The 22,945-nt window shown below is 43.8% G+C and overlaps 1 protein-coding gene across 1 annotated transcript in view; it reads left to right on the forward strand.

Moving 5' to 3' along the window:
- The window catches only part of SETBP1 (SET binding protein 1), a 248,300-nt gene that overhangs the window by 106,098 nt on the left and 119,257 nt on the right, over positions 1-22,945 (forward strand). The gene's annotated exons all lie outside the window — the stretch shown is intronic.

Consider the following 22,945-nt stretch of genomic DNA (forward strand, 5'->3'; position numbering starts at 1 on the left):
TGTATCCAAATGATCTATGTGTGAATAATTGTTACCAACCTCCTGACACCAGGACCTAATTAGGAAGTAGGAGCCTTAAATAGGCCATTTGCATAGTGAGTTTCCATATGTCTCCTTGCACAATTTATTTGCTTCACTCCATTGAGATAGAATGAGAATGAAACTCTTAGAACTGCCTTTGACTCTGAGGCTCTTCTGTTCATCTCCTCTGCAGTTACAGCCCACTATTAAGAAGACAATATCTCTTGCCCTGTGTTCAGACAGAAAAAGCTGCTTGTAGTGCTACTTTTATTCCAGATTGCCCAAGCTTCTCTATTTCCAAGTCTCCAATGGAAATGGAGTGAGAAATGCAAACCCAATCTGCAGACTAAGAAAAATGCAATGTTGTCAGAGAAAGCACAGAGGTCAGGGCAGGATGATCTTGAAGGAATACTACCTGTCCTCTCTGCCTCACAACCCTGCTGAAAGCTGATGCTGTGGTATTTCAGTTACTGTATAGATGCAATTTTAGGAATTCAATGGATAGAAGCAATTTGAAGAGCTCTGTATTGCTTCTGTCTGGGTTTCTTCCTGCTAGGATGTGAGGAAGGGGGAAAGGTTGGTGAAAGGCTGCCCGAGTTTTATCTTAGTTTTGAATATTTAGCTCAGTCTGGACCAACATCCTCCCTTGGATTCCTTGTTCATTTTTATGATGCGGGATATGTTCTTTAAGTATAGTTTCAGAATATATCCCTTATTTCCAAACACTTCTTGCATGCATGACTCCACTCATGCTTCATGTGGCCCTCTTGATTCTTTTACTCCCATCATCCTGAAATCAGCAAAACTTCAATGTATGATTAAGTGTTATTTAAGGGATAAACTTTAAGGAATGTTCAAGATTTATTTGGTTTGGTAAGTTTTTTTTTCGTCCCCAAATCTGGATCTTTAGTTTCCCAGTGAAAGACAACTCTACTCACACTGATTTTGTTTATGATAATTCACTTGCATGTTCCCTTCCAGGAATTGTCATTGCCTTCCAGAAGGGAGGTTAGTGTTAGTCCCCTCGCAGTGATAATTATAATCAGACCTGTCAGCCTTCACACAGTCTACGCTTATCACTTGCATTTAGGAGGATTTTTCCTGAAGCCTATTACCAGTGCTGCTTCTTAGGGAAAAATAGTCATGATTTTTTCCTGCTAATCTTTGATGGCTCTCAGCTTTGAAAGCATGGAGAGGAGCAAAATGACTGCCAGCTGTAGTTAAAGAAACTGTCTGTTGGTTCAGGTACAGAGGTCTGTAAAGCCAAGGAGTGGGAGGATTGTCTGGGAAATGCTGAGGGGTTTAATTTGGTTGTGACAACACCTCAGGTGTGCTGGGGACACAAAGCAGCGCCTTTTTCAATGGTGGTGCCCACAGGAACTACCTCTGCAGATCCACTAGACAAAGGCTTCAGGTAGCAAGTGGCTCTTGGCAGTGGTTCCCTCTCCTCCTGCTGTTTTGGGCAGCGATCTCTGCCCAGGTTGAATGGTTTGGAAGCAGGATGGCCGGAGAAGTGGCTGCAGTTGGCACTGGAGGCCATGGCTGGTGTCATATGGACCAGTAGCCACTGGCACACTGCAGTACAGCAGTGCTGGACAGAGTGGTGGTGTTGGGTAGGATGTGGTTTAGTATTTATTCATTCCAGGATGTTTGAAAATTGTCCCCCCTAGTGTTACTCCCTGGGAAACACATTCCCCCATTTATTGGGTTCCCCCCCCCACCCCTTTTCACTCAGTTATTCCTACTGATATGCTAATAAACCCCTTTATTTGTTTTGGGGGGTTTACTAGCTTGAAAAACAATTAATTTTTACCATTTCATCAGACTAAATGACTGATGTATCTTTTAGTCCCTCCTGTGTTATCGCCATGCTTTTTGTAATGTATGCAGAGATTTGGGCTCCTTTGATTTTGGTAGAATCTGAGGGTGGTCAGCACTTCATAACTTTTGCAGCAAAGGAGATGGTGAGAGATTGGGAACCCTTATGTTCTCTGCAGTTTCATATTTACAGTGTGCACTGATATGATTTGCCTTTGTTTTATTTAAATTTACTGGGAACTAGAGATTTATTTATCAGGTGTCATTCCCTGAAGGATGATAAATGCCATATAGAGAAGACTTCATCTGTTATACAAACAGATTTGAAGGCTTTGCTGTTGCATTCCTCTGACTGCTGAATGGAGTAAAAATGCCGTCGGCTGAACAGAGACACTGATACTTAGCAGTAGCATCTTATGACCTTTTGATCAGCTGAGATCTCAAGCCATATTAGTGGACAGATTATGATGTGATGGAAAGAGGGCCAGGAATAGCCGTTTTATCATGAGATCCTTTTGTGAATATCCTTCTTGGGTGTATTCAGGTGGCTAATCACTAGGCTAGGGCAATCAATTGGAAGCAGGGGAATGAAACACTGGTGCAGGCACTCCAAATGCACTCAGGTTTGCCAACTGCAGCTGGATGTTACAGCTTACAGTTTCTCTCTAATATTCTCCTACCCTCCTTTTCCTATCAAGGCTGTGGGTGACCTTGCATTATTTCCTAATACTAATAACCCCATTTTGTCAGAACGAGCTACACAAAATGAACCTTGAGTCCTTGGACCACAGGGGACCTGCAGTCCCTGAATCAAAGGTGTGCACACTGTAAATATAGATATCTGTGAATGGAAACTCGCATGGAAATGTCTCTGTCATTTTAGAGATAATAACAGTAATACTTAAGCCTATTTCAACCCTTTTTAGGGAAAAAAATAATGCAGGTTTCAAAAAATGCACAGCCTTGCCAGTATTTCTCTTTTTACAGAGCCAAGCAGAAGAAACAAGAATGACTTTTACATTGATGTTACCTGCCTGCTTGTGCAAAATTACTACTTAAACTTTGCTGTAGTTTTGCATTAGCGTCCTTTTTGTCTTAACGACCAAGACAAATCTGCAGCCTCCTTGAAAACTGAAGATACATAATTGCTCATTTATTGCTGACTCTGCACACCGATAACAGTTGTGCCAAAGTTTAACCAGGCTGCTGTGATCAGTTTTGGAAGGAAGGAAGGAAGGAAGGAAGGAGAGGCACGTGTTTTGTGGAATTCAGTGTACATGCATCTGGGTCTGTCTGAGCATGATCACATGCCCAGGAAGGCCCTGATGGTTGTAGAGTATGCAGCATCATCACCCTGTACATGGTTAGCATAGGGGTGTCCAAGTTGCACACATTTTGCTTCCTCTTGAAGCCAAACAAGCTGCTCATTTTACTGACATGAAGAAGGAGAAGGGCTGGCAGTGTGTGAATCACAAACTGCTGGCAGTGTGTGAATCACAAACTGCTGCCAGTGTAGTGGGGATGCTGATGCACCAGGTCTGGAGAACAATAGCTACCACTGCCCTATGGAAACTCTTTGAAAATAAGAAGGTTATGGAGGTGGAAGAAATGCACAGCAGGACACTGTCTCCTCTTACCTCCCCCAGCCTCTTCAATCAGGTGCCTGCTGGGCTTCCCACTCCTCCTGCCTTTTGCACTAGATCATAGGATCACAAGGTATTAGATTCTGCTGGTGTGAAGTCATCCACCATCCTCCTGGCATTATAGCTTCCTGAGTCAGGGAGCCACCGCGAGACATCAGGACTGTGAGCCCCCATGGTCCTTAGAGTTGCTGCTGCCAGGGCCACAGGTTGTCCAGCTGGGAGCTGGGAGGTGACACCAGCTGGTTGACACAAGTCTCCATCATCTTTTCCTTAGGAAAGCAGGCACTGAGAAAGTGCCATTGCTGAAATATAAGCAGCTCATTATGACAAGGAGCTCCCTCCCAAGCTCCTTCTGCAAACCATGATGAGTCAGTTGCTGCACAGGTGATGCTCAAGGCTGAGTGTTGGAAGTGTCATGATCTAAACCATTCAAAGGGATGAGTTCCTCTGAACAGCTCCCATATCAAAGTAAGAGCTTCTGAAGGCAGCTTTGAGACCTTTTCACCAAGAAGTCTTTGTGGTGTGTATGATGAAGAGAGTGTAGGCACAGAATGTTTCCCCTGCCTCCCTCCTCTGCCTTGTAGTGCTTGAGTCCCTGTGGGGTGTAGGAGGGTGCCCAGATTTGGGTGACACCATACCAAGGTCTTCCTTCTTGGTTTGGGGTTGCATTCACCCTACTCCACCTTCTACCAAATGACCCCTGCCCTGATATAATCAAGTCTTCTCAAAAAGCTTTCATTCAGCTAATTGTAGCTCAGAGAAACCCATGAAAAGAGTCTTGCTTTGCCTTTGGCAGGTCAGCACAGAAGTTTTATAGGACATCTAGAGGTATCCCAATTGTCATGGTTTAACCCCAATCAGCAGCCAAGCTCCACACAGCCACTCACTCACTCCCCCACCAGAGGGATCAGGGAGAGAACCAGAAGGGTAAAAGTGAGAAAACTCATAGGCTGAGATGAAGACAGTTTAATAAGGAAAACAAGTGCTGTGCACACAAGAAAAGCAAACCAAAGAATTAATTCACTACTTCCCATGGGCAGACAGTTGTTCAGCCACCCCCAGGAGAGCAGAGCCCCTTCACACGTAAAGATTACTCACCATCACTCCAAACATCTCCTCTCTCCTTCTTCTCCCCAGTTGATATATTTTCGTATGGTCTGCAATATCCCTTTGGTCAGTTTTGGTCACTTGTCCCGCCTGTGCCTCCGATGCACCCCCAGCTTCCTCACCAGTGCGGCAGTAGGAAAACCAGGAAAGGACTTGTCTCTGTGTGAGCCCTGCTCGGCAACAACAAAAACATCTCTGTGTTATCATCCCCATGTTCAGCATGAATCCAAAACACAGCCCCATACCAGCCACTGTGAAGAAAGTAAACTGCCCCAGACAAACCCAGCATGCCAATGTAGCGTGGTTGGGGCACACGGCAAATACTTGAGGTGGGATGATTTTCGGGGTGTGTGCAGCTTAAAGTTGCAAACACTGAAGATGTAATATCAGGCAGATGACAGTGGTGTGCAGTGGGATAAGGAGAACAGTGATTTGTTTATGAGGTTAATCTGTCTATGCATAACAATTTTTTTTTCATTTTAAACACACAACATCTGGTTCCTTGCAAATATTCTTAGATTGCAGACAGCAGTAAACTGGTTTCTTATTGAGTCAGAGTGATTTCATGAACCAGCAAAAGGATTATTGCTGTAACCAAATTTAGAACCATACAGTCCCCTTCTCCAGGCTGGAAAGAAGTGATCTTGAGCAGGAAAAGTGCAAGAAGGACATTTGTCATACCAGTGTCTTAGGCTGCATCTGCCAAAAGCAAGTTAAACAGTGTTTGGGAATGTTCACGGGATTGTAACTGGGCATACTCAAAGTACTGGGCCAGTCCTCAGCACACATTTGGTCCATGACAACTAGCAAGCTCCTAAATCATTCTTAAGCATGGCTCAGGGTTCATCCCAGTGAGCTGTTTGCATTTAGCTGCTGCATTAGGGAAGTTAGACACGGTCGGGAGCAGAGGTACAAAACGCTCTGTGCCAGTTGGCCTCAATGCCTGGAAATATTTCTGGGCACATCTAACTTACTAGTGGCTGAAGAGGCTCAGGCCCAACTGAGAAACTGGACTCCTTCATTCTAAACTCCGTTTGTCAGCAGTGGGAGAGGGGAGCCACCATCAGAAGCAGATTCAGCCTCCCGTGGTCCTGACCTCTCCAAATCATAAACAGTTGCTAAGGCAGCTAAGCCTACAGGGTGTGCAACATGCTGATAGCAGTGAAAAGGCTAGATTATCCCCCAAAAGGCAATGTGTAGTACAGGTACATTTCCTGCATACTTACTAGTCACCTCCCCAGCCTCTCTGAACTCAAAAAAAAAAGATTATTAAGTCACTGAGGTGTTCTTTCCCACAACAGCGAGTGCCACCCATTATTTTTCTTCATAGAAAGCATTTCTTTCTTCTTCACTGTAGGGAGGTTCCTTGTCAAAGAGTTCCAGTCATAAGGTTGGTGTCCTATATAATTTCTTTTCATTGGTTTGGTCACTGATAGTTAAATCTGTCCATAGGAGGCAAGTGTAGACTTATATATAAAAAAGCAGCTCATGGAAGGATACAGCATTATGTCTTTCAAGTATAAGTAAACCCTCTGCTTGATAGAGAAGGCTTTATTTTGAGTCCACCCTATCCAAATATACTAATATATTGATATATATAGATACAGGTATCTACTCTTTCTCACACTGAATTAAACACTTCACTGAAAAAAATAAGTTTTGACTGAACCACTACAACCAAACTGTAATGTAACCAGTGTTTCATTATCTTTTCTTTAACTGAAATCTGCTCATGCACAAGGTGATCTGATATAATACTTGTTAAAACATATAAAAAAAAAACATTTTCCCTTGAAGAGTACCTCAAGTGTTTGGTCACAGTAGGGATGAAATTATTGATTGGACTTGGCACATATTTGAAAACATGACCTAAATCTGCAGGTTTTAGGGAAGAAGGTATTTTCTCCAGGTATTTCAGTAAGTCACATAAGTAAATTATATTTCTGACATGTTAAAGATGTTCCATTTTAGACAAAGGAAGTGATATCCCAGTTGTGTCACTGAAACTCAATGTCCTGAGTTGCTTGTTAACAGCTGCACATTTATTGTTTCAGTGTCCCAGTTTGCTCTCAAGTATAAATGAACTGCTACATACCAAATAATCAATATCTCTGCCAGCTGAGTATGCCCTGGAAATACAATATTGCTATTAATATTGATCCACATGACAGAAATCAAGGCATCAAACCTTGCAGGCATTACTTGCCTGCACCCTGCCTTTTCCTTGCAGTGTAAATCACTATTTCCCAGGGAGCAATGTTTCCTGCACATCCTCCTTACCTGTATCATAATGAACACAAATACCAACATGAGGGTAGCTGGGCGCAGGTGACCTGCAGAGAGGGTGCTATAGTTTCATTTCAGCCCTGTGTGGTTTCTGGGTGCAGCAAACCAGCTGCAAAGAACACCAGTAAAATGAATCAATATCAGCTCCAGTATCCATCTCGAAGGATGCAGCACACAGCCTGGCTGGACAAAATAATCAGTGCCCTGATGTGCCACAGTGATGCTGAGAGGGCTGGAGGGCTTCCCTATGGTGACAGGCTGAGAGGGCTGGGGTTGCTCAACCTGGGGAAGAGAAGGCTCTGGGAAGACCTCAGAGCTCCTTCCAGTGCCTGAAGAGGCTCCAGGAGAGCTGGAGAGGGACTTGGGACAAGGGATGGAGGAATAGGACAAGGGGGAATGGCTCCAAACTGCCAGAGGGCAGAGTTAGATGGGATACTGAGAAAGAATTTTTGGCTGTGAGGGTGGTGAGGTACTGGCACAAGTTGCCCAGAGAAGCTGTGGCTGGCTCATACCTTGAAATTTTCAAGTCCAGGTTTGGTAGAACTTGGAGCAACCTGGTCTATTGGACAGTGTCCCTGCCCATGGTAGGGGGGCTGGACTAAATGATCTTTTAGGTCCCTTCCAAACCAAGCCATTCTGTGATGTTGTGGGAAAAGTGAGATGGGCTGTGGCTGGATGGCTTGGGGCCTCTGGCAGCCTTCTCCAGAATCGTTAGTGGTTTGCTTGAGGAGGTAACTTCAGGCTCAAGTTCTCAGTTGGGAAGAAAAAAAAAAAGGGTTCTGCAACACTGAGTATTGCTGGCAGCATCAAGAGCATCTGTTCCTTGTTCTCCTGTCCCCTCCAGGCTGCCAGGTTGCCTTGGGAGGAGAAAAATGTGGTGCTCCCCATTGGCACATGTACGTTCACACACACCTCTATGAGTTTGGCGGCTTTTGTCGTATATGACTTTGCAATGAAGCTGTGAATGAAAGTTTGGCAGATTGGTTTTAACAATTGTCAGTCTTCCCAGAAGCAGCCCAGAATTTCATTAACTAAGGTATAGGCTTGATTTCCTATAGCTCTTTTCAGATTTTACTGGATCCAGAGAAATTAAATGAGTGTTTTATCCGTGTGTCACCAAAATTAGTTGTCACAGAACCCTTCATAAAGGAATACTATAGTTCTGGTCTGTTATGTTTGAGCAGAAGCTGCACTATATGATGTTCTCATTTCTTTAATAAGTGCCTTTAGTTCAATAAGAGTGATGGGAAGAAAGTAACCTGGATATGAGCAGAGCATAACCTTGGTAAGGAGAAGTGGACATTTGAGGGGGAATGGCCACACCATGCCACCATGTCTGGGTAAAGGTGCAGGACAATGATGGAAGCATAAAAGCAGGAGCCTCAGACAGCTGGAAGGAGTCCACATGAGGCCCTGACAAAGTGAGGGAGGAAGAAAGTCTTTCCTTCCACGTGTTTTAGGAAGATGCCATCAGGAGAAATGGTACCTTTTGCAGTGCCTTGCTCCCCTCCTTCTCCTCGGGGAAGGTGGCCCCGTCTTGATTCAGTGTCACCATGACCTGCTGTGCTTCCAGTTTGGTTCTGTCTTCTGGGTGAACTTTACCCACACCATCCCCTTGCTCCAAAGGAGCAAATTTATCAGCCTTATCCTTCATCAGTGAGCTTCAGCTTGTCTCCTGCATGAAAAGCCATTTAGCACCTGTTAGATGAAGCTCAAGACAACATGTGAGGAAATCTATGTGAGGAATGAGATTTGTATTATCTCTTACTTGGAGGAATCAAGGTCAGGATTGAAGTGCTCACAACAGTAAGAGTTGCAGGGAAAATGAATTCAAGGCTCTTTATCTACTGGTAATTCATAAGACCTGACTTCATATCAAAGATTACATTTTCTACACCCTTTCAGAGGTAAGAAACAAAAATTCAGACACTCAGCCAGGAGCAAGTAAGACTTAGGGTTTCCCAGGGTTGCTGTTTTGCAAGAACATGGAGGTAGAGCTGAAGTTGCCACCAGCTGTAGCTGTGTGCTATCAATAGACAGAGGTGATGGCATGCTTGCACACTCTTCAAAAGATTTCTCCCTCCAGCAGTATCACCTCTTCTCTGCACAGACTCAGCAGCTCACTTCAGCTGCTTCAACTGAAACCACAAATTATGTCATTACATTTTTTTTCTTCCATTGGATGGTGAGTGACTGGCCATTTCTGCCCTTATCTCCTCTTTTAAGATAAAATGCCCAAAAATGCTATCATCGAAGTTCAGAGGTCATTGGTGACTTTAAAATCCTCTCCAATTGCCTTGGATCAAGCCCAAATGAAATAAAAATCAATGAGAGAGTCAAGAGGCCAAGACACCAGAATGATGTGTCCAAGGCAAGCAGCTTTCTGGTTTCAGAGTGTTTCTGGCAGCCATCTGCTCGTTTGAATTTGAGGATGTGACGCTTTTAGAAGTCAGAGAAAAAAAACTTACACACTCAGACCACAGTCTTCAGATATTTTACTTGGATTCTCTTTCTTGTGCCCATTTTCTTGCGGCCTCTAGAACGTCCTGTTTTTCAATCACACTGTCAGCAGGTGTTTGTAGTGCTGAAATACCATGATGTGTAATTCTCTAATTAAAAAAAAAAAATCTCTTTGAAGCCTTAAAACAATTTCTTTTCACCCCCCTTCATGAAGGAGCAACTGTAACTAAAACTCAATAGTCACTCATTTATTTACATGGTTGATGATTGGCCCTTTTTAGCTCAAAAGATACAGTTTTTTTGTCATTCTACTCCTATTTCAACTCCATGGTCTCAGCCTTATCCTGTGTAACAGAACAAATGGTCCTTTTATGGACAGTGTTAACTGAGACACCAGTGATCAAACCACATTTAAGATCTAAATTCCCCTTTTATTCTCAGAGGTGATCAGGATCAAAGAACCAAGATTCTGAAGCTGGAGAGAGAAACCTGAACTCTTGGTGCATCCTTCCTGTGAACAAATAAAGATATTATAGATTTCCTCACTTAATCAACAGCGTGGCCACAGTTATGGAGATAATGTTGTGGTAGTCCATAAAATCCCTGTTGTAGCCGGGGCATCATAAAGCAAATGTACTATTGTTCTTGGCCCAAAGAGTGTGTGACAATAAAAGGTGAAGGTGGCAGCTGAAGAACTCTGCAGAGGCAGGCAGGAGTGGGAAAAGGCTCTGCAGAGCTTATTGGCACAGCCAGCTGTGGCCAGCTGTTAGTAGGGATGGGTGCAACTCACTGGGAGAGATTTGCAAGAGGACTTTGGACAAGGCTGGTATAATGAGAGCCTTTCCCTTGCAGGAGAGACAGCCTTGGGGAAGAGATGAAGGTCTATGAGCAGAAGATGTTTACTCTCTTACTTGGCACTTGCTTAGGGAAAACATTCTTTCTGGATTAAAAAAATAAAAAAATAAAATTTAAAATGAATACGGTATTCATAAACTAATGAAAGCTGCATTTTCATCTGTTATAATGGACTTCATTAAATTCTGAACATTTACCACATCACAATGTTTATCTGCAAGGCAGTATTTCCCCCCCCTGCTTAATAATAAAAGGGAACAGCAGGAGTACTGCAGCAAAATTTAAGCCACTTCTAGCATTCAGTGTCAGGATTTTAATGGCACCCACTTGGTTTCCTTGGTATTTACCTTGGTTTCCTTGTATAGCTTCAGTTTGCCTTGTGTGACAAAACTTTTTTTTTGTACCATGCTTCTCACACATAAATCTCATCATCCCAGAAAGCAGGGCATGACGCTGTGTCTGTTTGAGAGAACAGGAAAAACACCATGTGATGTGATTTGGTGGTGGCCGCAGAGCAGCACTGCTGGGAGTACACCTTGGTCTTCTAAATCCCATCCCAGGAGAGCACTGCGTCTCCCACAGGAAGATTTACCCCCTTGTGGGCAGTTTCATATAGGGTGGGAATCAAAGGCTTGCAACTAAACAGGCATGAAGGCAGTGGACATCTCCCCATTGGCTTCTTCAGGGACTGGATTGCTCTTCTCTGTCAGGGTCAAGCATTCAGAAGTGGTAACTGGAAAGGAAAATACTCAGCTTGGTAGACAAAGCAAATAACATGATGTTGCCTGTGTTTTCCTTCCATTTTTGTCACTGGCCATTGTCTGTTGGCTCTTTCTAGTGGGATTTTCTGAAAGTCTTCCATGGAGAAGCGAAGAGGTGACGTCTTCTGTGTTGAACTTTCCTCTTTGTTGTCTTCTGGTCTCAAGTTTGCTTTGAGAGCAAATTCAGTCTTATTCTGAGCCTCTGTAGGACTCACCAGGTCCTGTGCTGGTGCTGGTGCCTGCCAGCAGCAGCAGTGACTTGAGAGGCCCAGAGTCATAAGGGCAATGCTGTAAGTCCCTGCAAAAGCTGACTGTGGCCCTGAGTCACCTATGATTAGCCAGGTTTTTTGGGTGGAAAATTACCTGTTTGTTTAATATGGTCCTGTTCTTCAACTCTGTGCTTCTTGGGGGGGTGGGGGGTGCATGCTTCTGAAAGTCCTGGAGCAGGAACCCATGGTGTTCCCAGATTGCTTTGCTGTGTTACAGGTGGCCTTACTGCAGTCTTGGAGGGGCCATGCTTTGGTATGGCCATGCAATACTCACTGTTGAAGGGCTATCCTGTCCCTTCAAATCCTCTGACTTGTCCTTTGCCGTCACATGCTAGATCATTTTACAGTAAGGTGGTTTTCTTTTCAAAAAAAACTCCAGAAGATTGATGTTAAGCAGCTCCAGAAATCTCTGGGAGCCATGCTGCCAAATGTCCTCTCCCTTTGGCATTGGGAGTCTCCCAGCGTGGCGCTGCCTTTGATTTGCAGTGACAGAAGATATGATGAATGAGCCTCTCTGGGCTCCCTCATCCTTGGAAACGAGCTGTAAATCTAAATGGATCATATCCCAGTGAAATCAGCTGAGGAACAAATCAATCAAGTGGATTCAGAAATATTCCCACTGCTTCCAGGAAGAACTCAGAAATGACTCCCTGATAAATAAGGAACTGTCCCTTCACATGGCTGCAGAGCTGCTGCTACCTCAGCATTTCCCATGAAGGCAACCTGTGGTCATACAGCTCTTAACAGACTCAAGGAGTAGAGGAAGGAAGTGGGCAATAACATCCTTCCTCCAGAGCCTCGTCCACCCCACAGACACATCCCCTGGCCAGGGAAAGAGCTTGTTGTTCCTAGACTTGGCCATCCTCTACAGGGCCAAGACTAGACCTAGGGAATGGAGTGGAGGTTAAACCAGAGCTGAATCTGTGTCTCAGAACCAAGCCAAGCTGCTTTTTCTGATGAAAATTTAAAAAAAAGCTCCTTTGCCCAACTTCATATACCTTGAGAATCTGGCTGCTCCCTACAGATAAATGATTTTGTGAGGCTTTTATAAAACACTGGGGATAGACGTGTATGCCTCTGGCAGAAATTACTCTGTCCGTGCAGGACTGACTTACAGGGGACAGTTGGTTTTCTGGAAATCTGGTTGAAATCACAGGACGAGGATGCTTTGGCAAGACAGTCCAGCAAGTTGAAGGAGAAGTGCTTTCTGAGCACAGACACTCAGCCATTATTAACTTTTTATTGCCCTATCTGGCAGTGTTCAAGGCCAGGGTGGATGGTTCTCTGAACAATCTGGTCTCATGGAAGGTGTCCTCCATGGCAAGGGGGTAGGAATGAGATGATCTTGAAGGTCCCTTCCAGCCCAAACCAGACTGTGAGTCAATGAAATACTGTAAGAAATAAGCCAGAGGGTGCTTACAGGAGCATTTGTGTGTGACAGAGAAAGAAATTTCACCTATATGGCAACTAAAGCACCAAAGCCACCCTTCGCTGCCATCACCACATACAATTTTTGTCCCTGAATTTAATTCACAGTATTCTAGGTGCTGCAAGCATAGGACTTGGTAGTGCCAGAGTTGAACTGAAAACGAAGTAGGTAACACAGAGATTGAAACGATGCATGTCAGACCCATTTTTCTCCACATTTCCCTTGACTTGCTTAGTTTGCGGGAAGCTTCTTTCCCTGTCTCACAGCTGGTGGACAGAACCAGGGAAGCATATCTGAAAGTCTCTGTCTGCAGATACAGGCCTGATACACTCCAGAGAGACAAAAAGAACAATCAACTAGATGAGAACCGAGCCAATTAAATGTCTGAGTAGTGTTTCGAAAGCGAACATGGGCGGCATCAGAAATTTTCCATCAGCTGTAATAACACCAATTACTTTGCCAATTGCTGATTCCACCATGAGTTGTTTAGTGCAGTCATGCTTCGGCCTCTTGCCTGGGCTGATAGACTTTGTTTATGCTGACTGTTCATTTGCAGAGCTTCCCTCTCTGTTTTTCCTGATGTTTTCTCTTTTCCCTGGACCTATCTCGTAGCCCAGGATAGTTGTCTTCTCACTGTCTGTGCTTCCAGACAAGGCAGGGTTTCACCAAAAAGGTGACAAGTTTCTTGGGAACAGAGGATGCTGCTGTTGTTCCCAGCTATTTTGGATGCAAAGTTCATCCTCCCCTTCCCCTTCTGCTGCTAAGTTTGGAACACAAAAAGCCCTCTTGGGAAGCCAAGCAGCTTCTCAAGGAGTGGACAGTTGGAATCTGATGGTGATTGTGGCTCTGAAGCTGAATGCTTTTTCTCTCAGGGAGAGAAAGAGGGACCTTGTATCTCTCCAGATGGCAAAAGCACACAAGGACACATGCACACTCAGAGGGAGTCTCCCTGGAAAGTTAACAGGAGTTTTTCATTAGTGTTTATATTCAAGTCCATGGAAATTAATGGGTGTCTCCACTGCCACTTTGCACAAGAGCTGTGATTCTTCTCCTGTTAATTGGGGAAGAGCACTAATCATGGGCATTTAAGGAATGCATCTGCCTGACTGACAACTTGAGTGTAAACTGCTGCAATATCTTCCAGGGATTTTAAAAGCTGGTTTAATTCCCTTCCCTTGCCAGTCAGGTCCAGACTGGGGAGGGTGGGATGACGTTTCCTCTGTCCTCCTACACGAGATGCCAAGAGGTGGCTTCACCTTCAATGTGAGTAATGTATTTTCCTCCTTTTCATGTTCCCATACAAGCTACTGCCATCTCTAGAACCCCACTGATGGTGCATTTTGCACATACCAGCCTTGCTGACATCTTTCCTAATATTCAGTCTAAACGTCCCCTGAGCAGCACAATCACATCTTCACCGGGATGCAGCAGGACTTGTTTCTAGCTGTCCCTGGGGCAGGAAAAGTAGCCCCCAGAAACATGATCTGCCACGTGAAGTATCAGCTAGAAGTGAGGCTATCAACTCTTCGTGCCCTGCTATCGGTTTCAGCTTTGCAGCTGACAAATATATGTGACACACTTTGCTGCTCACGGCCCTCCTCGTCACCAGGAATTGTAAAAGATCCTCTGGACGTGTCACAGTTCATATCAGCCACAAATAGACACAAAGCAGACAAGCTGCTGGCTCATGTCAGCGAAATGTGGCAAAGAGAGTTAGCGGGGGAAATGTTTAGTAACCCTAAATTGGGAAAATTAAAGAAGACTTTGGCTTTAGGAGACAAACACAGTGGGACATGGTTCCTTTTTCTAACAGTGTCACTATGATGGACTTCATGCCCACTTACCTGGAGGTTTATTCAGTCATCCAAAATCTGAGTGGGGCTGAAATCTCCCCTTACATAGTCCAGTAGCAAAATTTCTCGTCCACTTTGTATTCACTGCGGCACAGCTGCCATGGACACCAGCTGCAGGTCTTGTTTTCTTCGTGGGAAAGCGAGACACGATGAAAAATAATTTTTCCAAGCCACAAACCTGAGGACATTTTCTGCATCCTGTGTCACCTGCATGACAGCCTTGCGTTCAAAGACAGTCTATGCGTGAATGTTTGTGGAGCAGCAAAAGTAACTCAGCAGTCACTAAGTCCATACCATATGCAGTTAACCCTCCTCTAAAACAATCGTAGAATAGAATCGCAGAATCATTAAGGTTTGAAAAGACCTACAAGATCATCGAGTCTGAGCTTTGAAGGAGCAGGACCACGTCAGCTAAACCACAGCTCACTTCTAGTTGTTTCTTGAGCACCTTCAGGGATGGTGACTCCACCACCTCCTTGGGCAGCCCCTCCAAGTGTTTAACAACCCTTTCTGTGAAGAAATTTTTCCTGATGTCCAACCTGAACCTCCCTTGGTGCAGCTTAAGGTCATTTCCTCTTGTCCTGCTGTTTGTTACCTGTGAGAAGAGGCCAACCCCCACCTGGCTACAACCTCCTTCCAGGTCTAAAAAAATTAAACACTCTTTAAGATTTTGAGGGTACCCAAAGAGTTTCCTTTTCAGGAAACAGACAAATCAAGTTCACTCCAGATTGGAATGTCACTAACCTTTTTCTTTATTCCTCCCCATCCTCTATATTCTTACAGAATGTATTGGAGGGTCATGACATACTAATTGTGTATGTGCTGTAATATAATAACTTATCTGGAGATTTAAAATAGAAAGGGATTATAAAACTAGAGACTTCTCTGTTGGTAAGGCTGGCCTGGTGTTTATTTTAGGGAAGAATCCATTATCTCACTCTGTTGGAGAGCTGCCTTCAGAGCCCCAAAAATTCTTGCCCTGTGTTTGAGCTCAGAGACAGGCATGTCTCTCACCTGGTGTTTAATAGGACTTTTTTACAAGATTATCTCCTGAGCTGGAGCAGTATTTAGTAAAAGGGATAAAACCAAAATTTTCATCAGGCTCATTAGGGAAACTTCAGTGTTGGGTTCCTAAATAAAATCTGGTGGGATCCCACTGGACACATTGTCTAACACAGCACAGGGTAATTAATGTAACCCGTATGGTGAGTACTGCAGACTTTGGTTGTGTTAAACCCTAGGAGACCTTGGAGAAATTTCTTCTTTGGTCCAAATCACCAGAACATAGTTTTACACAAAAAAAAGAGAGGGAAAACAGCAGCTGATGTGACAGGTGAAAGCACAAGGTAGAGAACAGGTCACAAGTAAGATGTGCTCTATAAATCCAGCTAGTGTCTCACTGGCATTTGTGCTTGTGTATATCCCATCCATAAAATGGGAAGATTAGTAATTCTCTATCTTGCAGAGAGCTAAGAAGCTAAATTAATTACTGTTTGTGAAGCTAATTGACATTCCCAGATGAGTACTGTTTGGAACATTCTAATTCTTCTTATTATTATTTCCACTGAGGTTTGGCTCCATGTAATTGGTTTGCTGTATCTGCAAACAGGTATGTTCTCTCAAGCTCTTTGGAGGCATTCGTCATGGGACTGGCCCATGCAGAGCTGTCTGACCTGAGGAAGCACTGGCAATCAAGGCTGAGTTTTCCTCCAGCTCTTCTACCTCACCCCAAACCAGTGTCCATCTCCTTGTATGGCTGTGCTCTTCAGAAAGTCACATTTCTGCAAGTGAACAGAAACAGCTTAAGGAAACCAGCCTTATTACAAATTTATGCACCATTATAAATTATTATGGTAAATTATACCTCTGTGTGTGTGTGGTGGAATCAAGCCCAGAGGCAGTTTATGTCCATTCCAGGGAGGGAAATGATTTTCCAACAGCATTTAAGAGTCTCTAGGTTTGGCCATCAGTTTCTATTGGGTTCAAAATTAAATAAATTCTCATGCAGTATGTACCAATCACCTGTTGTTTTAGTGTATGTTCACAAGTGTTGTAGAACTCAGTAATTCTGAGTTAGTTCAGTATTTTCAAAACAGTCAATAAAAGCTGCAGTTGTCGTCACTGAAGATTCACTTGTCAAACACCTCTCCTACTTAAAAGTAGCTCAAGAGTAGTAGAACAAAAAGACCTACTAAAATGGTGCTGGATTTAAAACAAAACAACCCCTTAAGATTATGTAAGAGCTATAGGAAGTACGTTGTTTTATTTATGAAATGTGGAACTCTTGTCTACTCATTATTTCATGAGTCTGAGTCAGTGTGTTTTACTTTTCCTTTCCTTTCATAAATAAGCAATAATTGACATTGAGGCAGACAAAGGAGTGAGTTTTAAGGATCTTGAAACACAAGAGGCAGTTTTGCCGGAGGTTTAGTCTGAGAGAAGCTAAGTCGGTATGAACTGGAAAGCTTGGGGAAGTAGACAGAGATAATCAAGTCAACATGTCAAAAAAGGCTGTTCAACTTAGACTGGAGCTGTGTTTGTTTACCTTCCTTGTGCTTAAAGCTTGGAAGAGACAGGCTCCGTGCTGGTTTTAAGCCAGCTCAAGTGCTTTGTGGTGCTCACATCTCTGTTACAATGGGAATATAGAGGTGTAGGCATTTCTGTTTACTTAACAACTCAGTGAAACCCTCAGTCTGATACTGTATCCAATATAATCAATTTTAATGTTGTGATTTTTAGTCCTGGAGCACTCCTTCAAAATCCATATTTGCCAAGGCAAACATATTTGGCCTAAAGGGAACTAGGACATTCCTTTTTTACATCCCTGAATGAATAGGAGGCTATACTCCACTTTTAAGGATGTGTTCATGGACTCTGAGACACCTGAATGTTTTCAAAGATCTGCCACTACCGCTCTGAAAAACTGAAACGATCATTGTCATTGGTGTCTCCTTAGATAGGAAACACGTGGTTAGAGGGAGGGAGTTAACATAATAAATAGTTATTTAATCTTTTCTATGTCCAACTTGAACTTGAAAATAATAGAAGCATAGCCAGGGTGCTTCTGCTCGCTATGTGTTTCACTGGCTTTCCCCATATTAGCTAATACAGCACTGGAAAGAGCTGAAATTTTAGACCTGCCTTTGCAGGATTCCCCAGCGTTGCTATCAGCAACCTCCCAAACTGATCCATTCAGTTGGCCCTTTGATGTGCAATTAAACCCAGGAAAAAATAGCTTTGTGTAATGTATAAATAGAAAAGAGGAGAGATAAAGGCGGTGTTGGAGTTGCTTGCTGACAGCTTGGCATTCGAAAGTTAAAGGTGCACGCCACTACCTCTGCTTAAGAATGAGACCTGAAAAACGTCTGCTCCTTCCCAAATTCCAGCCCCCTGAAAATTAGTGCTTTATTTACCTCGCAGCTACTTTTTTCAGTTGTAAGGCAAACCAAAGTATTTTTTTGGACCGCTTAATTTGTCTTAAAAGCATTATGAATTTTTTGTGTTGAAGAAAATGCCAGCTGCTCTCTAGGACAGTGTTTCCATTAGGTGATTTTTCTCTTTATCTCTATAAAAACAGCATTCTTGCAGGAAGCCATTAGGGTTATCCATTCTAGTTGATGGATATCTGACATGTGAAACTGACCTCTTGCATGTTGCAAAAGTCCCAAGTATGTGGCATGGTCTGAGGGATAAGGCAGCCAGGCATATTTTGATTAACCTGACAGAAGGGTGAGATAGTCCAAGTGGAAGCTACAGTATTTGAGTGAACCTCAGCAAGAAATTTGATTTCACCTTCTGAAAGAACCAAACTTAGCTGGTGCCAAAGGGTGAGGAAAGCCAGTCAAATTCAGGACAGCAAGGAAGGGCATGTGGAAGAAAATAGGTAGGGCAAGTGATGCAATATTACCTTACCATTACCTGTCTTAAAAATGTGGACATCTAGTCCCAGATGGATTTCCAGACTCTGTTTTCAGCCTAGACAGAACACTGGGAATGAGAGAGAACGATGACATCTTAACCACCATTATGGCTGTCATCTCTGTGCTCTCTGAATGAGTTTTCCTCAAAGGTTGAATCACATCAATATAAAGCTGGATGGGATCTCTTGATTTTTCATCTCCCTCTCACAAGTGAGTGCAACCCCTGTGTCCTGTAATCACTTCAACACAAGTTTACAAAGTTCTAGCTTAACCTTTGGGTGGTTGGTTGGTTTGTTGTTCCCAGTGTTTCTTCCAGTCTATACCCTAATTTATGCATACACTCTTCTCTCATGCCCTCAGTGTGCAAATGAGCCTAAGGAGCTTTCTCACTTTCTTATTATTAAATCTCTGATATATCAGTAGAGAGAAAACATCTCTATCTCATTGGACTCACGCAAGCCAAGAGAGGTCCTCCTCTCTTTTGAGGATCCCAGTGGCCATCTGCTACATGACTTCCAGCTGGTTGTTCTTCATCCTGCTGAATTGTTAAAAGATGTTTGGAGACTCAAAGCATCCTCCCTGATAATGTCAAAACAAAATCATAAAAAAAATCTGTTCAGAAAGGCCAGTTCTCTTGTTCTGTGTCTGTGAATTCACAACGATCTTTTAAGATTTTGCCATGCATGGTTTTGTGGCCGCCAGAGGAAAAACGCGTGACAAAATCAGATTGCTTAGTTCCATGGCTTCTCAAATGTAGATAAAAAGTAAGTGTCACCATCACAACAATAACCTGAGAACAGGAGGTTGGTGTCTCTGGTGATGAGCAGGGTGAGTCAGGGCTTGGGGCTGAACTCATTTCTAGATGTATATGCAAAGCAGTAATAAATGAGCTACAGTTTATTATGGGGAGAGCATCAGATCTTCCAGCTGCTCTATTAGGACTTCAGGCCAGGATATTTAATTCTGCCCTGACCTCCTCTTTTAAGCAGATTATCACAGTGACACACTGACTGCTGTGCCCCGCCAGCACCCTCGCGCTTTGCTCCTGCTCCTTTGCTCACGGTGGCCCTGCTGTCTATGGAGGGAGGAGGCTGAGAGGAGGTTCTGCTGTGGGCAGGGGGGATCCCTGGACTTTGTCTTAGATAAATAATTGAAAAAAAAAGTGTGTATGGGACTGGTTATATTACTTATTGCGCTTGTTATTACTCAGCGCACCTTGGATCTTATAAATAGGGAGTCTGTCAATAATGAAAACCATGGAAAGCACAGAGAAGGGCAATTTTAGTAGCTAGACTCCTTTCTTATTATTAATTCACCCATCTGTGCACTGCAGAGACCGGAGACAACAGCCTCTTCTTCACCCTTGCACTCCCATTCACAGTACAGACAATACCCATGCCAGGGGTGCCCCTTCCCATGTCTGCTCTTCAGTTCTCCCTCCAGAGGCAACCAACCCATGAGCTGCAGGCTCTAGTTCATCCCAGCAGGATTGCAGATGCTGCTGCACTGCCTTCCCAGGTTGTCTTTGCTGGGTGCAGCTCTTTGAGCAAAAAAATTGCCCTTGCTACAAAAAAGTCCTTGGTTCGTGCTACTGGAGGTGAGCCATCTCCCCAGGGCTCCCTCTCCAGAGTGTTTATTTTGTCCCACCACAAGCTCGCCAGTTCCTTGTTGCAGTGAATTTCACTTTCTTCCACTTTTTGAGAGGGGATAATAGTCCTTACAGGGCTTTGAAGTGCATGTAAGTGTTGGGGTCACGGCTGATAATACAACTATTACAAGGACAAAGGCAGCGAGAGTGCTAGAAAGGCATGGGTATGTGGTTTCCTAGTGAGAACTGATGATTCTAGTTTAGGTTTTTGTACTTTTACCAGAAAATTTGTGGGAAAAAACAAGTTTAGTATTTCCCAAATAAATGGTTCTTACATTGGGACTAAATTCACCCAGTAATTTTGGCTCCAAAAGAGATAAGAACTCTGAAAAGACCCTAAAAAGTGCAGCTATTTTCTAAGGAAATGTTTTAAGTTTTCTTATTGAAAGACATACATTGAGACAGATGGAGAAGAGAGGAAGGATGAAAGAGAGGAAACGTAAATGAGAACATAAAAAGAATTGGACTTTTTTTTTTTTTTTCAGGCAGAATATGACAAAATAGACTTCCTGAGCTGTTTTACGTAGATTTTTTTCCCCCTCCCCCAAAAATTATACCGTTCCTTCAGTTATTTTCCTAGATTCTGTCATTAGTTCCAGTCCTGAATTGACGTGTGACCTGCAGCAAGTGACAACTTCCGTGTGACTTGGTTCACCCTTCTCCAAACATGGGGGTTTAATGGTCTTTGTTCATTAAACTTGCCCAGCTACTCTCCAAGCTGGAGGTGAGGGTGGCACCGTGTACATGCCAAGTCTGGAGAGAAACTGTCAGTCCTGTCTGCTCTAATGAGACTTTTCTCCTAGAGAGGACATCAGCATGTAACCCATCCACTACTGCTGCAAAATATTCCTGGAGGTGCATTCCTTCAGTCAGTTTTATGTCAGCAGTCTTCTGAAGATAGCAAAGTAATGTTCCCTGAGTGAAAGTTTGTGGTGAAATGGCTCAAAAATTTTGGAAAATGTAAGGCAATGGTTTTGCATCAATGATAGACCTCTAATTTATACTCCTGCTTATTATATGGTGCCTCAGCCAGGCAAGCAGGGAAATAATTTCTCCTGTAGAAGGGGCAACATGAGATGGGCTATTCAGGTATGAAATAGGTACTGGAGTCTATCATGGCAATGGAAAGCAGCAGTCATACATCACAGTATGACATAATTTTTCATCATCTTCTGCCAGCTGAGCTGTGATTAAGGTGTTAGCAAGTTTGTCAATTGTCAGATCATAAAAACCGATCATCAGAGCTGCACTAAAATGTGCAAACCTTTGAAAACAGGCCAGGCTTTCAGGCTGATCCAGCACTGAAATATTGGCCTTTAAGTTTCCGTTCCCTCGACTGGGAGGGAGATGACGTGGAAGCAACAGCCTCATTCCCCCCATGTCCTCACTGTGTGCAGTGTGCCCATGCTGTGTCCACATTGACATCAGCGTGTCCTGCGTGCGCCTCTTCAACCAGTTGCCTTTCAGCCGAGGCCTCTGATGGCATCTTACCTCAGCAAGGCCGAGACACGCTCTGGGCTGTTCAGATTTCCCAGCCTGTTTCTTAGTGTTGGTGCTTTAGCACAGAAGGCAATGACAACAGTTATGTGTGATGGGATTAGGTAACTAACCGCTGACAAAACAACGGTCACTTGAACTAACAAGCATGAGAAAAAGAAAGCGAGCTGAGGAGCGCAACCTAGAACGGGAGAGGAGTGAATAACAGATGCCTTTAAAGCGGTGTTTTCATTGCTGCTTCTAATGAAAGAACACTTAGACATTTGGAGAGTAAGCCAAGACCTGCTCTGGTCAAGGGAGACCCGGCGTGTTTGATTTACAAACAGCTAAAAATGCCGCAAAACTTTGAAAGTGTATTTACAGCTCTTTTTTCACCCTGTCTGCTTTACTGGCACGTATGGAATTATGAGGGAATGGTTTGGGTTGTTACTGTGGTTTTACTCTTTTACAGTTCTTCCATGCACCGTTTTTTTTTTTTCCCATTTGACGGGTCCCCGAAGATCCCCAGGCCACCCCTCGAGAATCAACAGCCTGGAAAGACACGGTGGAAAATTTGTACTTCATGTGGTCATTGGAGTTCCTTGGTACTAGAGGAAAGCCAGGAGGGGGAAAATCAGGGACTTTGGTTTCGTTGCGAAAAGCACTGTCTTATTGTGACAACAGAGGTTTTTCTTCAGACAAAACTAGACAGGTCTGAAATTGTCGTGCAGTGAGTACACCGTGCTCACAGGGGAGAGTGTCGTGTGCTGCAAATGTACCCACTGCCCTTCAAGGCAAAGACCATACAGCCAACAGGTTCAGGCCCAACCCTCCCAACAAGACCAGTTGTACAGACTTGTCCATCATTCCTCAGCCTCCCCAGGGAATGGGAGGCAATAAGGTGGAAGGATGTAGCATTGGCAAGGTGACCCTTTCCCTGATTTTTTCTTTCTTCCACAAGAATGGATTCATTGAGTGGGATAAATGTCTTGGTAAAACCATCCTGCTTGGCACCGTGCACCCGTTCCTTCTGGCAAAGCTTGGTTCTCTGAATGCTTTGTGTCATGTTATCCCCACACTTTCCCTGGAAAAGCTGATCCCTGAACCACTTAGGCAAGGTGTTTTTGGTAAGGCTGAGTTAAACGGTGACCACACAGCTGAGGAATGCAGGTATTTGGGACTCCCCTGGAAAGACCCTGCTGAAAGATCTCCAGGGTGTACTGTACTAAGCATAAGCCTACCACCCCCAGGGTTTGGAAGAGAGCAAATTCCTTCCAGGATTATAGGATTAAGAAGCTGAAAAGTGATTCAAATTCTTCATTAAACAGAGGGAGGGAAAAAAAAAGAGAGAGAGAGAGACATGAGAGGAAGCTCTTCAATGCATGCATCACTCGAAGTG

The sequence above is a fragment of the Pipra filicauda genome, unplaced genomic scaffold (genome assembly GCF_003945595.2).
Source record: "Pipra filicauda isolate LSUMZ 115617 unplaced genomic scaffold, ASM394559v2 scaffold215_size1667880_pilon, whole genome shotgun sequence".
NCBI lineage: Eukaryota > Metazoa > Chordata > Aves > Passeriformes > Pipridae > Pipra > Pipra filicauda.